Source organism: Aulonocara stuartgranti (genome assembly GCF_965226115.1).
Source record: "Aulonocara stuartgranti genome assembly, chromosome: 20".
NCBI classification, from domain to species: Eukaryota; Metazoa; Chordata; class Actinopteri; order Cichliformes; family Cichlidae; genus Aulonocara; species Aulonocara stuartgranti.
Window position 1 is genome coordinate 1,705,688 of NC_138956.1, and position 21,910 is coordinate 1,727,597.

At 40.3% G+C, this 21,910-nt stretch overlaps 1 protein-coding gene across 2 annotated transcripts in view; it reads left to right on the plus strand.

The window, feature by feature from the left end:
• Positions 1-16,117: 16,117 nt before the first annotated feature.
• LOC309696275 (chemokine-like protein TAFA-2) overlaps positions 16,118-21,910 on the plus strand; it is a 94,669-nt gene continuing 88,876 nt past the window's right edge. Inside the window, exon 1 of one of the 2 annotated variants that reach the window (XM_082517435.1) lies at positions 16,118-16,642. The gene's annotated coding sequence lies outside the window, so the exon portion shown is untranslated. Of the gene's footprint in view, positions 16,643-16,670; positions 17,906-21,910 lie in introns of those variants that run through there. The other variant, XM_082517436.1, reaches the window with a different exon arrangement.

A 21,910-nucleotide genomic window follows, 5' to 3' on the forward strand; every position in this document is an offset into this window, starting at 1 on the left:
AAGGGGAGCTGCTGCTGGCTGATGTGTGATTACATGAGGAAGATGAGTATTTGAGATGGAGCCACAGTTTGTAAAAGGAAAGCTGCAAACAGATTTACATGTTTGCCTCCAGCTGTTTCTCCACAAACTGCTATTATGACCCATGCTAAATGGTTCATCTTGTAGCGTAATGTCTTTTGAGATGATGGTGCTTTGGACGCAGCAGTCTAGTGCTGAGAGCACACCCCCCCCCCCCCCCTTTTTTTTTTTTTTTGAATAGGCACACCCAAAGTCTGGTAGGATCTAAAGGAATCAAAGATTTGCAGTTTTAAAACTTAAAGTCAAGTCATTTGACTGGTGACTAAATTTGCTCAGATCTTTTATTTAGTGTGAGTTCGTGTTGTTAATTCGCTTTGACAGAGCTCAGTTTGGACATTTAAAATACCTTTATACCCCTGCCAGACTATGAACTGCTCCATAAAACAGAAAGAAGCTTTATAGTTTGCAGTAGATCATGAGGCATATTTCTTTGGATTAATCGTGATAGCTGACCCTCCATTTAACAACTGAGAGCCAAAGTCACAACATCGACAAGCTTCAGAGGCGTGACAGAATTTTGACGTCTGCATCTAGAAGCACTTCTTCATTTTTTAAATGTGACAGCAAAAAAACAAAAAAAGGAAAAGAAAGAGAGAAAAAAGAACTAGCAGCAACTCAAATAAAACATGTCAACATTAACAACAAGGCTATAAAAACTCTGTTCTCTAAACACCGGCAGGGTCTGCTGGCTGCAATAAAATAAATATTGAGTATTCGTTGTTGTTATGGACCCGAAATAATCACTGTTCAGTGGTATGGATTATAATTGGTGTTTCTAGGATTTAATGCCACTGCTGAGTCTGACCAAAATACAGAAAAAAGTAAAAACAATTACATTAAAGGACATTCTGAGCAATGATCCCAGAGTGTGTCAGACACTTAATGGTAATCTTAATGCCCTTTACACTGGTGTAAATCTCCACATGTGAGTTACCTCCACATGTTAGGCTGGTGTGTGTGTGTGTGTGTGTGTGTGTGTGTGTGTGTGTGTGTGTGTGTGTGTGTGTGTGTGATTCCAACGTGTCGTCTTTAAATGTGCGTTAAATAAATTTGGATTGGAAAGGGAGTGAAAGAAAAGCCAAAGGAAAACTTCTGCTTTTGTGTGTGTGTTTGTGATGAACAGTCAAGACACACATCTTGTGTCAGACAATAAAACAACAAGCCTGAGCTGAGCTTCATCTGCAGTGTCCAGTATCACCAGCATAGATTGTTGCTCAGTCTGAATGACACAGAGGGGAAAATCTAACCACAGTACTAATAGTTAGCTCATACATTGTCACTAAAGGTCATTAATTTGGCCAAAAATGCTGTCATGACACTGATAATTACACGTCTTATGTTATTACAGTTGCATCACCGTCTACTTGACCCTCTGGGTCGTGAGCCAGCTTCCATAGGTTACATGCAGATTTCAGTCTTTCTTGTACCAGCAAGAACTAAGTTACACAAGTCATGAACTGTTTGAATGTTAAATGAAATTACACTTTGTAATGTTGCATGAAGAAGCAAACTGTAAGATGTAAACTCATACAGAACAGTGCCGATAGTAGATTAATCAGTGCTAGCACATCACCGTTATACAGTTTTATAGTCTGTGTTAACCACCAGCTGGACCGTGCTTCAAACATAACAGTGAAATATCATCAGATGAAGGTAAATCTGCTGGTGCGATATGAGCAGACATGCTGTTATTCGCTTGGATTCATTTGGGGCGATGTTAGTGTCCACCTGGTGAATGTAAATGCAGTGGCTGTTGCTTCTCGCTCTCTAGCAGCTCGTGAGGGAAACATCTGGTTGTGATAATAATTTTATGACGTTGTGAGATTTTGTTCAGTCGTAATTCACAGCGATGTGCCCATAAAAATCAAAATATGACAGCAAAGATTTGAATTAAATGAAAAGGACACAGGTGATTGGCAGTGTAGCCGACGATTTTGCAGAAAAACAGAAAACACTGAAGAAAAACGAGAAAAAAAAGACAAAACATGTTTTAAAAACAAGAAGAAGCACTCTTTACGTTCGCCAAGGCAGCTCACTCTCTGACCAGTATACTTTTATGTGAACAGTATGGTATTTTGCATATGTGCAAAAGTTTATAGTACAGTAAAAGTAACGCATTCTGGGGTCAACTTGAAAGAAATGTAGATGTGAAATGTAGATCAAAGGTCAAATGTGCTGTGATATTTGGATCCAAACTATAATGTGTTTATGCAAGTTCGACCTTACTTGTAATAGTTCAAAAGTAACCTTATATTTAGAATCCTCATGTTCCATTTCCTGTATGTTCATATGATGTCAATACAAACAGTAAGAAACATAGTTTTAATTAGATGGTGACTATAGTGGAATCACAGCAACAAAAGAACCATGAAGTAAAATTGTTCCCTAATAGCCCCATACATTACCTGCTGTATGCAGGTTTGGGGAAATGCATAGAAAACAAACACTAATCCAATGTTTATGCTGCAGGAGAAAACTATAAGAACTATAAATAAATTACTGGAATATAAATAAACCAACCAAAGGCTATTTATTAAACTATGCGCGTACAATTTTTATGATTTAGTTTATGCTAATACTGTACTGGTGATGTACAAAGCACAAACATAATGTACTTCCAGACTGGATTCAGTGGATTTTAGAAATAAGAGAAATGAAAAGTGAACTAAGTGTAAAAGGTATGTTATAAATACAGTTGTCAGAACAAATGATTAAAAATATGTATATTTGCAAAAGTAACTTGTTGAATACTTTAACAGTAAGGCCATGATCACATATAAAACTGAGGTATAATTATAATTATTTCTACAAGCAAAATAGAGCTCAAAGGGTTTTGAATGAATTCTGATAAAACCGTGTAGGGGTGTAGAGCGGGCTCATGTTCAAATTTAATTTGCATTCACCCTGGTCTTCACGGTCAGCTCAGTGATTTATTGGTCAAAAATTGACAGTTAGAAGCTATGATTCTTACAAGTGTGGTGTGTGATGTCCACATGTAAATAGAATCATTTGAAGATTAAAAAAATTACATCACATTTGACCTCTGATGTCTCCTGTAAGGTCAATAGACTGAGCTGAAGGTCAAAGTGATAATAATCCCATATTTATTAAAAGCTATGAAAATCAGTAGCTATCTGTGTGCTAAGCAGATAGTGTTCATTGGGTTTTAAGCTGCCGACACGACAGAAAATTATGAAACCAAACATTAAAGTGGAAGAGAACATAGCCAAACACTGAGCTGAAATGTAATGCAGATTCTTTTACCACTTTTCAAATGCTCACATTATTCTCACGCTATAATTTTTCATACTTTGTTGCTATTAAAAAGAAAGCAATTAAAGATGATCTAATGTTTCCAGAGTCCTTGGCTCTGTCAAATAAATGCTGGGCAGTATAACTTTTCTCATATTTTGAAACTAAAAACTAAATCATGGAGCAGTGCAGTATCCTGTGTGTGTGACATACAAAATTATAGAAAGAATAAGTCGCCATCAACAAAGTTGATGCACCAACAAAACAGATAAAAATGTAGGCGTGTAAGAGTTTTTTTTTTTTAACCTTTAGAGCTTCTGATTATATCTTTTTGTTTCTTTTTGTTTCTACTTGCATGTCTCTTTTATTAAAGCAATTTTAAGAGATTAGCTTGTGTGATATTGTTTAAACTGCCTCTTTTATCAATTTATCAAAGCTTAGATAATCCAGTATCGTGGTTATACAGTACCTTCACCCCAGGACACGACATTGAAAGTCAATGAAAATCTCTGTGAAGCCAAAAACTTGGCATCTCTCATCTTTTTCCCACGCGGGGCAGCACGGATCAGTGAACACAGAAAACAAGGGAACAAGCTTGAGGCTGCTGTGAACTACTGAGTCACCCAACATGTCCCTGGGGAAGTTTACTCATGAGAGTGGAGCTCAGCTAGACGTCCTCGCTTCACCCTTTCGGCTCTATGGCTGCTGAAATGTGAGGACACACTGACACCCAGTGGTGTTAGAGACGTGGCGCAACAGGCATGTATATCAGTGTGTTAGACGGAGCAGTGAGGCACACCGATGACAAAAGACAGACGGGAATTTCATCAGCTCTAGTTTGATGCGACTTTTTATGGTTTTGCTTGGCTGCCACTGATCTCATAAAACAACCACCTGACATGGTGATAGAAGAAAAAGTGAGCCCACATCTTGGTCTATGCTTATCAGAAATGCTATGAGGGGAGGGGGGCAGCACATTACAACTTGAACTGTGTCTTGTGATAATAAACCAAATATTTTCGTTTTTCGCAATTCTGATCAGACAAAACCAGATTTGTGAAAATGACTCACTATGGAATTTAAACAAACATTGTTCACAGTGTTTGAGACCAAAAACCTGATCAGAGTAATCAGAATATACACGTGACACATCAATAATAAAAGGAAATATTGGGTGCATATTTATGAAGACATTTTATCCTTTATGTGCTTTATCAGACTCTCAGTGGAACAAAACACTTTATCATGAAATAACTTTATCATGCATCTATGATTTGATCCTTTTTTTTAAATCTATATGGCATCAACAGTGAATAGTGTATACAGGTCTGACCACCAGAGGGCCTTCAATTCCAACATTTAGATATTAAACTGAGCCCTTCGGTATGGATTTTTCTCTTCATGATTGCTTAACATTACACACACACACACACACACACACATATATATATATATATATATATATATATATATATATATATATATATATATATATATATATATATGTGTGTGTGTGTGTGTGTGTGTGTGTGTGTGTGTGTGTGTGTGGAGATTAGAATTACATTTAACTGCACTGACAACCTGTGAACCACCACTGCCTACTTTTCCTGTTCAGTTAAGCCTTCAGAAGATAACTTTAGGATTTTTAAACTGGGCCAGATTCGACAGAAAGGGATTGTATTTCTCTGTAAGATGACATTTTTAACCACCGATCTCGTCTGCCTCCTCCTACTCCTGCTTAGAGCTGACTTTTCTTCAAAATACTGCTATTAGTAGCAGTGAATGTGGGCTCGCTGGTTCTTTCCTCTCTAAAGTGTCTTTTATCTTGGCTCCCTCTGGTGTCTTTTCCTCAGTAAGCTGGAGTCAGTTGAGTAAAAGACACTGCTGGGAACCCAGAAAGAGTGGGTAAAAATTCCCCCTGCTGCCTCTCATATAAAATGCTCCCAAATTGCAACCAATGGTCTGCGCAGCTTATCATTAATCATTAGCAGATCTTGTCATCAGGGGGAAATGAGGAGGTCAGAGAGAAGAGGGGTGAGCAGGTGGAAGAGCGGGGGCTGAGATGGATGAATGAATTCAGTGTAGCCCCACTGGCGGCGTACACAAACAGACTAGATTGTTTCAGTGGTCGTGCTTTGCACAGTGATGTCCCTGCAGAACACATCTGTATGAATGGGATGTTGTGTGACTATCAGGCAATTTAAACCTGTGCGAACGTGAATCCAGGACGGACAAACTCCTTGTTGGGAGGGGTTAAAAAAGATTGCCACCCTCTTGTAAGGATTTACGAGGATGAGAGCAGCGCAACATAAAAACGAGGAATTGAGGAGACAATAGAAGTTTTATCCTATTTCACTTGGGCCAGATATCCAGCTGTGCTGCTCAAATATGTAAAGCCAAAGGGGCGCGTCCCTGCTTGTGTTTGTGTCAGACCCTCTAATCCAGCTTATATACACAGGGCCACAGTGTACCAGGGTGTTAAATCCAACGATGGGTTATGGGCACAATATCTTTTAATACTTTTCAATTCAAGTGGAAGAACATTCTGGAACAATAATACACGTATATATATATATATGCATCTGCAGAAAACTTTTCTCTTCAACCTCCAAATTGAGCCCTTTCTGTCTGATCCCATCCTGATAAGAACTAAAGCTGTTTATGAGATTTAGAGGAGGAAAGAGGGAGAATAAGGCTGTGAGAGAGAAAGACAAAAAAACAACTGAGAACTAGAGAGGATTAAAAAAGATTGAGAGAAGGAGCACGAGATTTCCTGTCCCTGAACCGGTAGTGCAAAACAACATAATCCCAGATTTTTATGGGCACTATTTTTGCTGGAAAGCTTTTGGATTATGAGTGGCTGTTGCTTTATATCGCCTGTATGTCATTGTGTAAACATGACCCCACGGCCTGCTGCTCAGATGAGGGAAGCTGAGAGACCGAATACAAGTGTAAACTAGGCAAATGACAGGAGAGGAGTTTTCCTAAGGTTTTTTTTATTTATCAAGAATGAAGCTAAGACATCTCTCAGACATAATTTCTGTTTTCCACATTACTGATCCTCTGTAGTTTTAAAAGCAACCTTTCTTCAAATGTATGTGTGTTTGGGATTTCACAGGCACTGTGAGGGCCAGAATGGCTCATAAAGTTGTGACATAATCTCCACCTTGATCACTGAATATTTTAAAAAGTCATGGAAACGAGTCTCGTTGCATCATCTCTTGTTGCACTGCGAGAGCTTTCCAGCTGGTGTGCATATCATCACACATGTATGGGATAACTGACTCCCATCCACACATGGGTATCCGATAAATTAAAGGCTCATCACACTGAGTCACACCCTTTTTCTAGAGGAGCCGGGGTGCTTCCAAAAATGGTGTCGCCTAATTCCTAAACTCAAACATGTCATTGTTTTGTGTCATCCTTATCATGGTTGATAGAGGTAAGGCAGCAATTATCCACAGTTTTATGTTAGCAATCTATCAAAACATCAATCCAGAGACAATTAGGCACCTACAGAAAATTATTAAATAATTGCACAGTTCTCCTACAGGGATTTAGAGTGAGTTTGAACCAGTTGTTTACTCTGATGGCTCTAATAATATTGTTTTCAGACACATCAGTTAGGTATTCTCAACAGAAAAGGGGCTTAAAAGCCGCTGCAACCTACTTGCCCAGATATAAATGGAAGACACACAGATAACAACCAGGTGATAAAGATATCAAAGCATTTGCTGTAGCAACAGAAGGGCTTAGTATTATCGTTGGGAATTAGTTGAGGTCAAACAGAAAGCCAAAGGGTGAATACATTAGATTTACCAGGTAGTCAGAAACACAACTGCAATGTTACTGAACGTTTCTCAGTAGTGTATTTACTGTAATGAAAACACTTGTTGATTACTGGTTGACCAAATTAACTTAAAGGTACAGTAAATCATTTGGAGTTGGATTAATGGGAAAAAAATACTGTAGTCATAAATATACATTAATTTGTATGTAATTACATCTTCCATTAAACTGATGGATTCTCATAAACTATGAATTAATCCATTAAAAATACATAGGATCAGGCGCCGGTTTGTGGAGACTGTAATGGTGTCCCACCACCCTGCCACATACATACTACGCCAAAGGTGGAGGAGAGAACTTGTTCACATGTTGTGGAGGCAAAAATGTAACTTATTTATGCAGCTGCAGAATCAAGATAAAGTATGAGGAAACATGTTTTATGTTTGAGTCTCCTTCAACAATGAAGCAAAAACGTCAGGAAAGAGACAACCTCTGAATAAAACGTTATCCGGTTCTTCCTCGTGTCAAGTCTCGCAGACGTACGACCCTCCTGTGTCGGAATAGCGAACAAAATGCCAGCTAAACAATAACAACACTAGTTATTTATAAGATAACGCTATGTTAAGCTCAATTGTCCAAAAAAATCATGCTTTCCATCTGATAAACAGTTTGATGACATCCTCACTTCATATAAAAGTTTATTTGCTAAGTATCCAAGTCCAACAATATCTTCTAAGAAAGTTTCACTAACAGAGGCTGACAGCAGAAAAGTTCAACAACTCACCTCAGTATGCTGTCATCAAGCTAAAGTGAACTTCATTGACTCACTGATTCATATCGCACCTCTTTCATAAGGTTTTACAGCTCTCCCCCAAGTAAATTTAGGTTGTTCCAGATTAAGTCAGCAGTCAGATTTTCTGAATTCCCAGTTTGCATTTTTGGAATTTCAGAATTTTCAATTTCTTTTAATTAGGATCGACAACTCAGAAAGTGGGAGCAGCCCCACCAACCCTGACTAAACAATCCAAGATGACAGCAAACAGTTTAGGAAACTGTCAAACTTTTTTTTTTATTTTTTATCCCTTATTTATCCAGGTAAAAATCTCATTTCCAAGAGAGACCTGGCATCATGGCAACAAAAGTCACATACCACATAGGTATATAACATTTAAAACAAATACAATATCCCATACAAACATGTGTAAAATATACAATAACAGATCAAATTAAGAGTACATTAAAAACAATCACACTGAGTAAAAGAGTTATTCTCTCGTTCCTTTAAAACAGACTTAAACTCTCCCAAGGTAACCAATTCTGATCATTTCAGTTCCTTCTGCAGATTATTCCAGGAAGCAGGGGCAGCGTATATAAAAGCCCTTTTCCCCAATTCTGTTCTGATTTTTGGGACAATCAGTTGTATGATTTTGTTCGAGCGAAGGCTGTATTGGTTGTGGTTTTTACACATATAAACACATAAATAAGATGGAACCAGCCCAAGGAGAGATTTATAGATAAAGATCAACCAATGGGAGAGTCTGCGAATATGCAAAGATGGACATTTAGCAGCAGCATACAAAGAACAATGATGTACATGATTTCCATAGCCAGTAATAAAACGTAAAGCACAATGGTACACAGTATCCAAGCTCTTTAGGTAGTGGGCAGGTGCATTCATAAAAAGCAGGTCACCATAATCCAATAAAGGTAAAAAGGTTGCACGAATCAAATGTTTTCTCACTTGGAGGGAGAAACAGGATTGGTTTCTAAAAAAGTAACCTAGTTTTAGTTTTAACTTCGACACAAGCCTTTGAATGTGAGTCCTAAATGACAAATTCTGATCTATAATGATCCCTAGATACTTGTAAGATGTGACCATTTCAATTTCAGATCCTTGAATTGTTTTAATCTTAGGAGACGTAGCTAACAACTCTTTGCCATTTGAGAATAACATGAACTTGGATTTCTCTGGATTTAACACCAACTTAAGTTGAGTTATGAGTTATGAAACTGTCAAACTTTTGATCTGTCCTGCCTCTGCTGTGTATTTGAGATTTACTAAATAAGCCTTAATGCAGAGCAATGACCAGGCATTGTCTTCTCGACTTGACTGTTTGAATGCTACAGAGCCGTAGAAATGTGGCGATAGATGTTCAAGTTTCTCACTGGGCACGGCGTAAACAGTGGACTGACAGACTGTCCAGACAGCAAAAGGCAACTGTCTGGTATCTGGATGAACTCAGATGAAGTGTGAGTCCTTTTGTTGTTTAAGCGATAAAAAACATGAAATAATGCAAAATATTTAATTGACACGTTAATTTTTTCTTATAGTGTGCATAAATTATTATGTTTATTTTTGGGTTTTTTACACAAACAGTAGAATGAACATGCTGGCCAGTCAAGGTACAGTCTAGAGTTCATGTTTAAGACATGATTGGCCACTGAAGGATTATGGACTTGAATTGTGAGGGGTAAAAAAACTGAATTCAGCTGATTGTAATCTGCAATCTAGCAGTGAGATTTTACACACTGTAACTTTAAAAGTACAGTTATATCATGTTGTATTCATTATTGTTACTACTTACCTGATGGCATGTGGCCAAAAAATAAAATACCCGATTAAGGCAAAAGGAGATTGGTTAAAAATGAATGATTGCAAACTGCATGTTGGAAACAGAATGTGGACTAACGTCTTTTTTATGCTCATTCTTAGAAAACATCAAACTACTCCAGATCTGGCTCATCCGTCAAAGAGCCTTCTGTTTAAGGACACAGAAATGAATGCTGTTTTATTTCTGTAGAGGACAAACTGTCCCTGCATGCTACCAGCACCAGAACAGAAGAGAAAACAACATCAAGTGATGCCACAGCTCTCTTTATTCCCTCCCTAGAAATACAATGATCTGTTTGTTGTGCTTATCAAAGTCTGGAACATGGAAAGGTTACAGCATATGTATAAAACTGGATTTTATTATGGATTGTGGTTTCTTAGTCCTTTGACATCATCTAGTTGGAGATAATAGGAGTAGATAGCTAGCAGAAGGCAAACCAAACCAAATCAGCACTTTCACTGATTCCAGGCTACAACAGAAAGAGTCTATCCATGAAATCCATGTATGAAAAGCTGCATCAGTAATTGTAATAAATATAAGAGTGGCTGAATCTACAGGTAATGAACCAGATGCCATTTGTAGTGATGATACCATAGAAAGATTGTCCAAATGATTTATTTGCATTGTTGTATCTTAAGTGCATTATTTTCTCATAATTCTTCTACTGGCCTTCAGAAAAAATAAAAGAGCTATTTTAGCAAGACGATTAATGAGTTTCCGAACTTCCTGTATTTCAGAGATAGATGCTTTCCAAGACTTGGTGGAGACCAAAACCTGAGCTAAAAGGAGAAGGTGTGTTCGACAGGCAATGGAAATGAGGCTCAAAATTAATAATGTGTGTGTTACTAATGTTTTTATAGGAGCAAATATACAGGCACATATAAATTGAATGTTTTGAAGTGACGCAGTTATAAGGACACACTTGCTGTGTGTATATTTGTGTCATGGTTCAGGTTGAGTGTCAGGTTGTGGTGTATTTTTCCATCCTGTCCCTTGGGTCTAGGTTTCTCACTCTAGTCTCGCCTCACCTGCAGATCATCAGAGAGCAAACACCGACCGGTATTTAAGACCAGCTCAAGCTTCTACTCTTTGCCAGGTTGTCTTCTGCCTCATAGTGGTCAACTGGCTTCCATGTTGTTGCTTATGTTCTTTTCCCTCCTCATATTAATCCAGTTCTTACATATATCTCCAGCTATCTGTGCTCTTGGATCAGTACAGCTTTGTTCATTAAGATTCCTTTCCTGAGACGCCTGAGAAGAAACAGTTGTCCATTGTATCTGCCTTTGGGTCCAAACTTCATTACAGCCTTTTCAGCCCTTCAGAGCGTGTGCCTATTCAAAGCTTGGCTGTGCAGATTAGCCACTCTGTGTGTTGCAATCTAGCCCTGCACTTGGGTCTCCAGCAATAAACTACCATGCCTGCTCTTGATTTGCAAATTTATACATCAAAAAGTACACAATCTTCTCAATCTTCCCAAGTGCACAACCATTTTTCACTTGTGACTTTCAGTGTGATAAAGCTTCTCAGAGATCTGAGCGCCTCAAACAAAACCATCTGTTCAGTTTAGCTGAACATGTACTTTAGTTTAATATTTCCATTTTCTGACGCACTACACTCAGAGTAAAAGATTTAACCTTTCCCCTCAGAGTATTAGTTGCTAGTTACTTTTAATGTTGTGATTTTCTCGTGGAAATATGTGCAGAGAACAGGCAATATTTTGTAAATTTAATAGAGCTGAAAAAAAGATTTGATTAAAAAAACATCTAGACTTCATGGTTCCTGCATTTAAAATCTTGCAAAGCAGCTTCTTTGTCATTTCAATAATTCATTTTTTTTTCATTCTTTTCAATCCTTTGCTTTTGGATGTGAATAAACTTGTTAAAATCTCTCTAACCTTCAGTCAAGGTTTCAATTCCATGTAAATGCAAAATTCAGCCGTGATTCATATTCAGCCTCTATTAGGCTCTCGTTCACTGATAGCTGTCCATTTCTTTTTGTCTCCTGTACATTTTTGCCCGCTGCAGCAAGAAATGCAGTGGAAAGAGCACAGGCCAGCATCACAGGTGTCCTTTTCTGATGCAGCATCCTGCAGCTCTACAGGGAGGATCTCCAGGTGCTGCCATAACATCAGTGAAATGTTGTCATTCATCATGTCATGTTGATCTAAAGGCTGGGGTTCAGAAACTGCCTGAGGTCACATGCTAGCATTTACTGGCTTTCCCAGGAGAAAAGCACAATATGAGCAACAGCACTGTATGGCCTGAATGGTCAGCGAACGTGAGTTGAAAAAAATTCCTGATGGAAAAAGAGCCGTGTGGAGGAGAGCTGGAGGTGATAATAAAGTGCGAGTATCACACGGTGATTTCACATTAGTGGCTGTTTTTTTAATTAACCCCACTAACCCCACACCCTCTAAGGACAATTACTCTAATAAGTGGATTGCATATTCATAAAGACAAATGAATGGAATTAAAAAACATTCTTGTTTGTATTTATGGTGTTTTTAACTGTATTTATTACAGAAAGATGCTGTAGCCTATGACTAACAATGAGGTTATTCTTCTGCTCTTAGTGAAATAAGCTCATTCTGCTCACTCACATTGCACATCTACTGTAAATGACATTTTAAGTGAATGAAGCAGAGTGAAAGGGGATCAGAATAAGGTGTGTCTAGAATGTCTGTAATGTAATTTTAATGGAGCTAACTGTAGTGTAGTTACCGCTAATGAGCTAGACTTATCCAGCGTTCATGCTGCGATGTGAGGCCATCAATTAGGAATGAGGGTGGAGACTGGTCTTTCATGCTCTTCATAGCTTTGAAGGAATTAGTCTGTTTGAACATTTACACCTTTGAGTGAACGAGCGTAACAGACAAGAGGAGAAAGGGTTGAGTTAGTAAGATGCGCCCTGCTGCGCTCTGAGATAAAGGCTCCTCTGCTGAGGGCAGCTCTGTCTGTGATAAGTGATTTGCTGAAACTTTTTTACGCTACAATTCTTAGTTTTCTGAGATGTAAAAGCGCTGCTAGGGGTAAGAAAAAAACGGGTGGAAAAAAGATTCTTCAGCATTTTCAGTTTGAATGCACAGATTTCTGGATTACAGGAAGATTCCTGAAAGTCAGCATAACTCGATTTTTTTGTGCAGACAAAACGGCATATTTGGAGTGTCCAGAAATAATGCAAATATGCTCTATGGAGATTACGCTCATGTGGGACTGTGGAAAGTCATCTTTGGAGGAAAGGAAGAGTATGAGTGATGGACCTAAGGAGGGACAGCAAGAACACAGAAAAACAGCCATCAAAATAGATACCACAGCAAGTAAGAACAACTGCGACAGAGACACCTTCCAGCTGCTGTCTTTCATATGCTAATGCTGGCATGACTGCCTGCCAGTGCAACACAGAAGACAATTTTGTGTATGTGCATGAGTGTTTATTCCATATGAAGGATGCACTCAGCACTCAGTAGTGGTAGTAAGAGTCATCTGGCAGGGCTTTGAATCTTGCACAGAAGTACAAACATAAAGCTTTAACCTTCATTTTACTGTAAAGAAGTGAACTTTATAGATGCATAAGATGTAATCCACTTTGTGATGACAGAATATGTAACAGATGGTGTCAGCAGTCTGATCTGATTCTGTTAAACAGTCTTCCTTGACATAGATCGATGCACCGTAGTGTTTTTCTTTCACAAACTTTCACTGATGCCCTAAAACTGGTCAACTTAAATAAGCTACAGCCATGCATGGAGTAACCTGTTCCATCATTCCTTTGAACTTTCTTTTAGCCACATTTTATATTAACTAGCATCATATCAGATGCTTTTAACTTGACAGAGCCAACCATTAATTGCTTGTTTGTCCACTAAGGAGCGATAGTATCATTCACATTAGGAGTTGTGTTTGTATCATTGTGGAAAATGTCGTACTTTTATACTGGTCTTTACCAAATCCAGAGGAAACATCTGTAATGATCTGTAGGTGGACACAGAGGACAAAGGAAGAGAGTTTAAAATAAACAGACTTGAAACTACAAACAAATAAAACACAAATAAAAGCAGCAAAACAGGCAGTGCCAGGCACACAGGAAGACTTACAGTAATAGACGAGTGTAATGACCCATGATACAAGTCGACGTGGCAGAGAGGGGGAAACAAACTAAAAACACTCAAAGGGAGGACAGCTACACACGGGTGGAGTAGCTAAAGTCAGGGCAAGAAACACACAGAGGCTGAAAAAAGATCTAAAGAAGAGCAAAGGTCAGAGCACACGCAGAAATGTCGATTAAAAAAAAAGATAACTCAGGTTGCTCTCATGATTTGGTTCCTTGGCAAATAAAAGCTTCACTTTGCTCACCAGACAGTTGCTCTTTTATCTGCAGTTTGGTGCTGAGCTGCAGTGAAAGGAAACCAAAGCTGCAGGCCGGTCAAAACTGTTGGAAACAGGCAACCTATGGCTTCAGGAAATAATTCTCTGTAGGTTTATCGCATTAAATGACCATTTTTTAACTATACTTTTTTGAATTGTACACTGTTATGAATTATAAATACTCTAAAGATCCACTTCTTCTGCTGGACCCAATTAGCTGAAGGCTGCAAGCCACAGACATACGCAGGACGTTGAGAAGCAGAGAGACAAACAGCTTATGAACAATAAAATCGTCTTTAAAATCATCGTAAAAAAATACATTTTCTTTACTGTGAGGTCTTACAAGTGATAAGTGCCAAACGGGACACTGCCGACTATAATTATTGCTCTGATGATTATGAGCAGTACAGAGCCATGTGGCAAACGCCTCATGTCTGCGAGGATTATCTGCTGGTCCTGCAGGATTTGTCTTCTTTTCAGCTGTTTCACTGAGCTGATAGAAGGAAAAGTATGACAAATGAATACGATTAGACTGTTTGGAGCTGCTCGATTATCATGTCCACGTGACTGTGTATGTGTGTGCTCGCATGTTTCATGCCTCGTACACTCACAACATGCAACTTCAAGGCTGTCATGTGATATGTAAAGGAAAGCGAGTATTCTGTGAACAACCACATGCTGAGTTTAACTATGCTGCCAGAACGCAGTACAGAAGACAAATCCCATGGTTGGGCTTTCCAGGTTCCCCGTGATTCACCCGTGTTACTTTAGCGAGCAAGAGAGAAGAAGAGAGGAACAAAGAGACAGAGGGAGAATGAGAATTAAGAAGCTAGCATACAAGGGGAGGATTAAAGAATGAGCGATAAAAACAAAAGTTAAAAAGAGGCGAGGAAATAAAAGGAGGGGAGAGGAGTGTTGAAGGTTCAGGAGGGTGACCAGAAAGGAGAGCAGATCAGTAATCTGAACTCTTTGTCAGCGTAACAGATTAGCTCACTGGGTGAAATGATATATGACTGGCAGCAGGCCTCCCCACGTGCACACGTGCACAATCACACCCCCACTATGGATCAATTACCCTGTCATCCATGTGTGCAGCCATACATCATCACCTCGATTACATCTCGCACACACTTGTATGCTCACTCCAATATAAAGTACACACCACCACCAGAACTTCAGTTGTACTTTGTCTCACTAAGTGTTTGTGCGAGTGTAGAGTTTTACTACCAGGTTTCTCCGCCGCCTGATTTCTGTGTCCTTAATACCTATTACTGTCTATCTGTTTCTCCTGCCACCAGAGGGGAAACTGCACACTTTGTGACACACACATACTGTACACATGCACAGTCACACTTTAGAGGGCCAGTGGGGACTACTTCCTCAAATGAACTGCACTGGTCAGAGTGACTGAGTCTGGACAAAGTCATTTGTTGTGAGTAAACTTCTTTTGGCAGTTCAGGTCATTTCGGGCAACGGAACACACATAAAGACGCACACAGACACACACTCGCTCAGGCAGAGAGGCCGGTCAATTTGGACGGTACGGTGTCGATCACCCCTTCGCTCCTTTTGGTGTAGTCTACTGGGAAATGCCCGTAGCTCAGCTAAAGTGAGTTCAATTTAATTTGAACCTCTCACCGTTGAGAGAGGGGCGCGTGTGCACACACAGATACAGACAGAAACATAGACACACACACTGAGACAATAATATTGTTTTGTCCTTCATGAAGTGACACAAACATTTTTGCTGATACATCTGATGTTGTCTGACTGCACGTGTGCATTGTGTGCATGTGTTTTGTGTCAGGACGCTGGCTGATGCTTCTTTCTGTTTCACTGCCAGCAATAAACCACTAATATCACATATCCAACATGTCTTGGCGCAGCCCATATGGCCCTTCTCCACATTACTGTACAGTATCATTTACATTTGTTGCCCGCACATTGGTGAGCGGTTCTTCCCAAACTAAACCGCTAGGGGGCGCTGCTCCGCTTCAGAGTTTTACACTCTAAAGGCAATCCTCTCCATCTTCCTGGCGGACAAGCAGGAGCGCAGTAACAGTCTGCGTGACTCCCCGGCCGCAACGCATCTCTGTCCCGCCACTGGGCTGCTTTCACACTACATGGTTTAAAGAGGAGAAAAAGAAGGAGACTGCTGCTGCAAAACAGAAGCCAGGTTTCCAAACTGGCTGTTTCTTCCTTCGTGACATGGCTTAATAACTAAGTTTCTGTGCAAAAGCGGAGGACAGGAGCGGAACTTTCAGGAGACCTTTCCTTGCACAGGAGTAGTAGCAGGAGCACCACCCCAGAAGGTCACATCTGCAACCGGCTCCTTTTTTGTGTGTGTCTGCTACCCGGCTTCGGAGGTGGATGGTATGGTATAACTTTTCCGCTCCAGTCGAACTGAGCGGCCGGTGTCACAGAGGAGCTGTTTTCCGCTAGTGGAGTGGGGATGCGAGTCTCTTCTCTGTCTCGGATAGCGGAGCGGCTATGAGGAGAGAGGTTCACCTGCTGGGCTAACAGAACAAGACCACACCGCACCAACAGGTATGGGTCACAGGGTCGCCTTTACACCTGGGCGGAGCTGCTCGGTGTCCCTCACGGTTTTAACGCGCCTTTAGTTAACAGCAGGAGAAGTGAGCGTGATAAAAAAAGACAAAAAACAAAAAAAGTCAATTACTAACCCACCTGACATGCACGGATGCAGCCGTGTCAGTCTACTGGTTAGCACGCCTTAGAAAACCATTTACGCACGAAATGGATTACACTTCATCCGCTCCATTTGTAAAGAAATAGAAAGGGATTGGATTTTAGGAAGGCATTAGAGTTGTGAAAATGATTTCTAGTTGCGCCACCCGTCAGCCTGGTCTGCTTTGGTGTCAGTTTTATTCACGCGGTTGTGATTTTATAGCAAAGACAAATGATTGCGGTTGTTTCAGATATTGCACAGCCTATAGAACCTCTCTCTCTCTCTCTCTCTCTCTCACACACACACACACACACACACACACACACACACACACACACGCACACGCACGCATACGTATGCGCACGCACGCACAAGGGCGCTCAGGTAAAGCTGTGCGTATGCGGGCATTGACGGATTCTGTGCGCTATTTTAGGCAGACCTGCCGTGTGGTGGTTGTCACTTCACGATGATTATTTTTTTGTGATTGATCCTATTAGCTGGATCCACATGTGCCAAATAAGTGATAAATTAAAGTAAGAGGTGGCATTCTTAAAGAAAAAGAGCTGATAAGGAACCTTTATGCTTTCCTTATTCTCTATCCCCCATTATTCTCTATTACATGTCTCCTGGTTTAACAGTTGCACTCAGTGTGGAGTGTTTGTAGGCTTAACATGACTGAAATGCAGGCCACTGCTTTTGCATGTTAAACATTGAGAGGCTATGCAGGGGTGGGTGTCTTCTGCACCTGATGTGTGAATATGAAAACTTTACATTGACCATGGCAGCATAAATCATCAGTCTAACAGAACTGTGAGTTAGGTGTTCCAGGCTCTACTTTTCTTTCCTTCACTGTTAAAAAGAAGAAGGTAGTGCCGGTTTCAAGCCTCTTCATGACCTAGACCTGGTTATAAAGTGTTGTGTGCACACAGGCTTGTTTAATTTAAACAAAGCTGGCCATCCCGACTGTGAATATTTTCGACATGTTACTGCTCCATCTGTCGCTGTCTCTTTCTCTGCTTCCGTTTTCACAAGCCTCCGTGAAGAGCACAGGGGAGGCGAGCCGAGGGGAACTGAGGGAGTTAGAAAATAAGAAGGAAGAGAACTGCCAGCAAGACTTGATGGTAGGAGGAGAAAGATTGCACAGAGGTGATGGTGAGCAAGAGCAACAAGGGAGATTGGTTGGATTGTTGGGGTTTATGGAGCGATACAAGAATGCTCTATAATTTGTGGGCAACGATGGGCCTTAATGTGGCCGCAAATGCTATCTGCATTTATAGTATGCTTTCCATTTTATTGACCACTGACAGATTTGGCAGACTTGGCTTTGGACCTTAAAGCCTGTCATTGCGAAGTTGCCTCTTCACCGTTGCCTATAAGACCCAGTGTTTTGTGGGTTGATGTAGCTCCCAGTCGAGAAATGGTGAGATGGAGACTTTGATGTACTTGTTCTCTGGTTCAGCTGTGTACACTCGGATCTCAGTGAGTGCTCTTCGGTGACGGGAGTAGTACACAACATGTGCAGTCTCTTTATGAGGCTAATTAAACCCATAAAGGCTAATGCTCCAGACACTCAGTCAGATTTCTTCCTTCTTTAAATCAGCAATTCAGCGACGCTTACATATTTGGAAAAAACCCTTTTTTCCCATATTGATGAGTTTTTCTTGTATTAGATAACGCCGTCACAGGTGTGATGGTTGCTGAAAAGGGGCCTCTGCACACCTACATGCCTTAAAAATAAACAATTTAGAAAAAAATCTCTCATTAATCATCATTATTTGCTTGTTATTTGCAAATTCATAATCAGTTTTAATCAAAAACAAATGTGTTCCTCTTTCAAAAGCAAAGACATTTCTAAGTGACCCCAAAACTTTAGGCACTAGTGAACTTTGTTAACATGAAAAGTTTAGTCACAAAATATTCTGGGCTTCTACTCACTTTACTAACTGCAGAGAAATGAAAGATAGAAATGAGGAAAACTAAAGAAAAATGAAGACAGAGCAGAATGAAGTTAAAAGAGGTGGGATTTTTGTTCTGGTTGTCACTTCAAGGAATGCATTTTGTTTGGATTTATGAATCTAAAATAGAAGAACTGTAACCAAGTACCTTCAGGGCTACATAAGTCCCAAAAATGGCACATGAGACTAGCTACAGATGTAAGCCCATCCCAACAGACTTTCGATTTTAGAGCATGATTTTGGTCTCCCCGACTAATTTCCTTCTCCAGATACTCAATCAAGGCTTAAACTTAGATGTATGGCAGCTCTGACTGGCAGGAAGATGCTGACAAAGGCATCTGTAGCCACTGGCTGCCTGCTGGGTCTCATTTTAGATAATCTAAGTCGCTGGACTGGACCTCTTGACCAATTTTCTGGTGTTGATGCATCATGGATCACCAACCCGGAGTAAAAAGAGTCTGTGCTTCAGTTTAGGTGTCTGTCTGATGTAAATATGTAATCTATAGATGGACCTTTCTAATGAAATAATGAAAGCTGCTAATCTAACTCTCCAGTGTTTATTTAGATCACGTAAGAATACAAACAAATGGCTGATGCTACAGAGCAGATGTGGACAATTCATTTTCCCAAAGGGTCACATGAAAAACTGGAGCTATTGTGGAGGGACACACCAATAAACTAAACTCGGTTCTGCTCACTAATAATTTTAACTCTCTATAAGCTTATTGGTGCGTGTCTTCATAACTGTCCCAGTTTGGCATCCAGCCTCTTGGAAAAAGGAATTGCCCACCCCTGCCACAGGGGCTATGTGCAACTTTTCTATACAGTCTTTGCACAGAAACCCCCCAAAACAATGTAAGTGCAGATATGTTTTGCTTAGTCATTTAGGAAACATTTAGTTACTACAGCCTACATCCTGCTACAGGCTGCAGAGCATGCTCAAATTACTTAATATGAATTTCCATCTTGGATGAATCACATTATATCCCATTTAATGTGAGGGAGAGAGAGGGAGAGAGAGGGAGAGAGAGGGAGAGACAGAGAGAGAGGGAGTCTCTTCCATGACGTTACAAAGTACCAGATGTTTGCCCTGAGAATATCGTTCCTGGTGAGTTAAATGGTTTGGTTCTGGGTTCAAGGTTATATTAAGTTTAGTCTCCGTGCACTTGATTATTCATTGGTTGGGAAAACAAATGCGTTTTCACAGTCACACTGTTTAGACTGACCTCGCTTGTTTGTGTGTGCATATGCAAATATAAAAATGTGTATGTTTGCGTGTTTTGCATTTTATGTCTTAATTAGTGGGCCAGAGATGCAACAAAGGTCATGGTTGCCATCTTAACTCCTACACCACAGCAGAACCCCAGTGTATATGTGCTTCAGGAAAAATGAATGGCTCAGTATGAAGATTAATGTAGGGAATAATGCACTGCTTTACCAAAAAAACAAAAAATCGGTGTCCTGATTTTACTCCTTTTTTAGTATTTTATAAATTCATAACTGAATGTTGCTAGAATATGACTCATGGTATCGGACATGAACACAGTGCTCCAGCAGACTCCTGTCACAGACGTGCCTGAGGTGATTGCAGACTGCAGGACTTGGTCAGATTGGACCATTTTCACCCCGACTTCCTGCAGCCTCATGACCAAAAGCAGATACATACAGATGCTTTCATGTTTCTACATCCCACAATTTTATGTCTCCCTCTGCACCTTTAACACACACTCTACCCTTTCCTGTAGTTTTCTGACTTCTACCAATAAATCCTCTGGGCCATGGGAATAATGTCAGAGCTGTTATCCGGAGAGAGAGAGAGAGATTGGAAAAGAGAGATAGTTCTAATAAAGACAAAGAGATCAACCAGAGGAAACAAAAAATACACTATGCGGCCTATAAAAGGTGATCTCGTTTTCATTCGTAGCTGCGTGCGATGAGAAGAGAATAGGAGAGATGGGAGGGGGGGTGAACAAGACTGAGAAACAGGAAGGAGTAAGACAGAGACCTAGACAGAGCGAGAGAGAAAAGAAAGCTACAGGGGCTAAATAAAAATAAATAAAAAGCATGTGTCCTATAAAAGAGTGTTCTGTATTTCATTGGCCATCTCCAGTAGCTGTGTGTGGTGAGCTGAGGCCCAGGGGGGGGGACAAGTAGCCACTCTAAATGTGTGTAACCCACATAAAGAAATTGTTTCTGGGAGATCGAGCCTCGTAAATTCATTCCTAGCCGTCAGCCCTGTTCTTATCCCACCTCCCAAAGGTGAGCTATAACATCCAAACACATATTCTTTAGATTCTTTTCCCGCTCTGTCGCTACACTCAGACACACACATGTATTTTTCAGCACAGATCCAGATGCACACATCCGTCAGCAGAACCTCACTTTATCTCTATGCATTTTTTTATTTCCTTCTTTTTGGGGAGGAGGGGGGGGGGGGGGGGGGGGTGCACACAGATATACTGTACACACACATCCACTTTTGATAAGCACATTTTTTTTCAACAGAAAATACACATTCACAGAAATGCAGACACCCATTGCTTTACTCCCAAATGGCTTGTGTGGGACAGTTACAGTGACAGCTACAACAACATCAGGACCTGCTGTGGAACAAAACAGCGTCAGAGAGAAACAGCACCAGATGCTGAGCTCACAGCTCCAGGATTACCTTAGCCTGAACAAACTCCATTACTGCCTCTATTACGCAGGTATACACAGGCCGGGAAAAAGCACTTTGCAGAACCACTGTTTACCCACCACCTCTCGCCCCCACGCTGCTTCCTTCGACTACAGAGCAAGGAAAGGGTGAAGAGCGGGGGAAGGGGGTGGGTTTCATGGGGGGAAAGCATGAGGTGCATCTTTTCTCCGGCTGTGTGCGTCTAACTCAGGTTAATGTGGAGGGCGGATTCAGTATACACAAGAGGAAAAAAATCATTATTAATCTTTTTGCTAGTCAGTCATTAGGAAAAAGAATCTGTATCAGTGCCAGCATATTTTATAATATTTCATTTACAACGTTTACAATGTTTCTTTTTGTATTTACTGTCACTGTTTATTGACTGTGTCTACATTTTGGCCTTGTTGTCGGACAAAAATTAAAATTTTTTCGACGTTCTCAAAAATGTTTCTGCCGTGTTATGATTACTTTTTAAAAAAATAAAGCTGTATGAA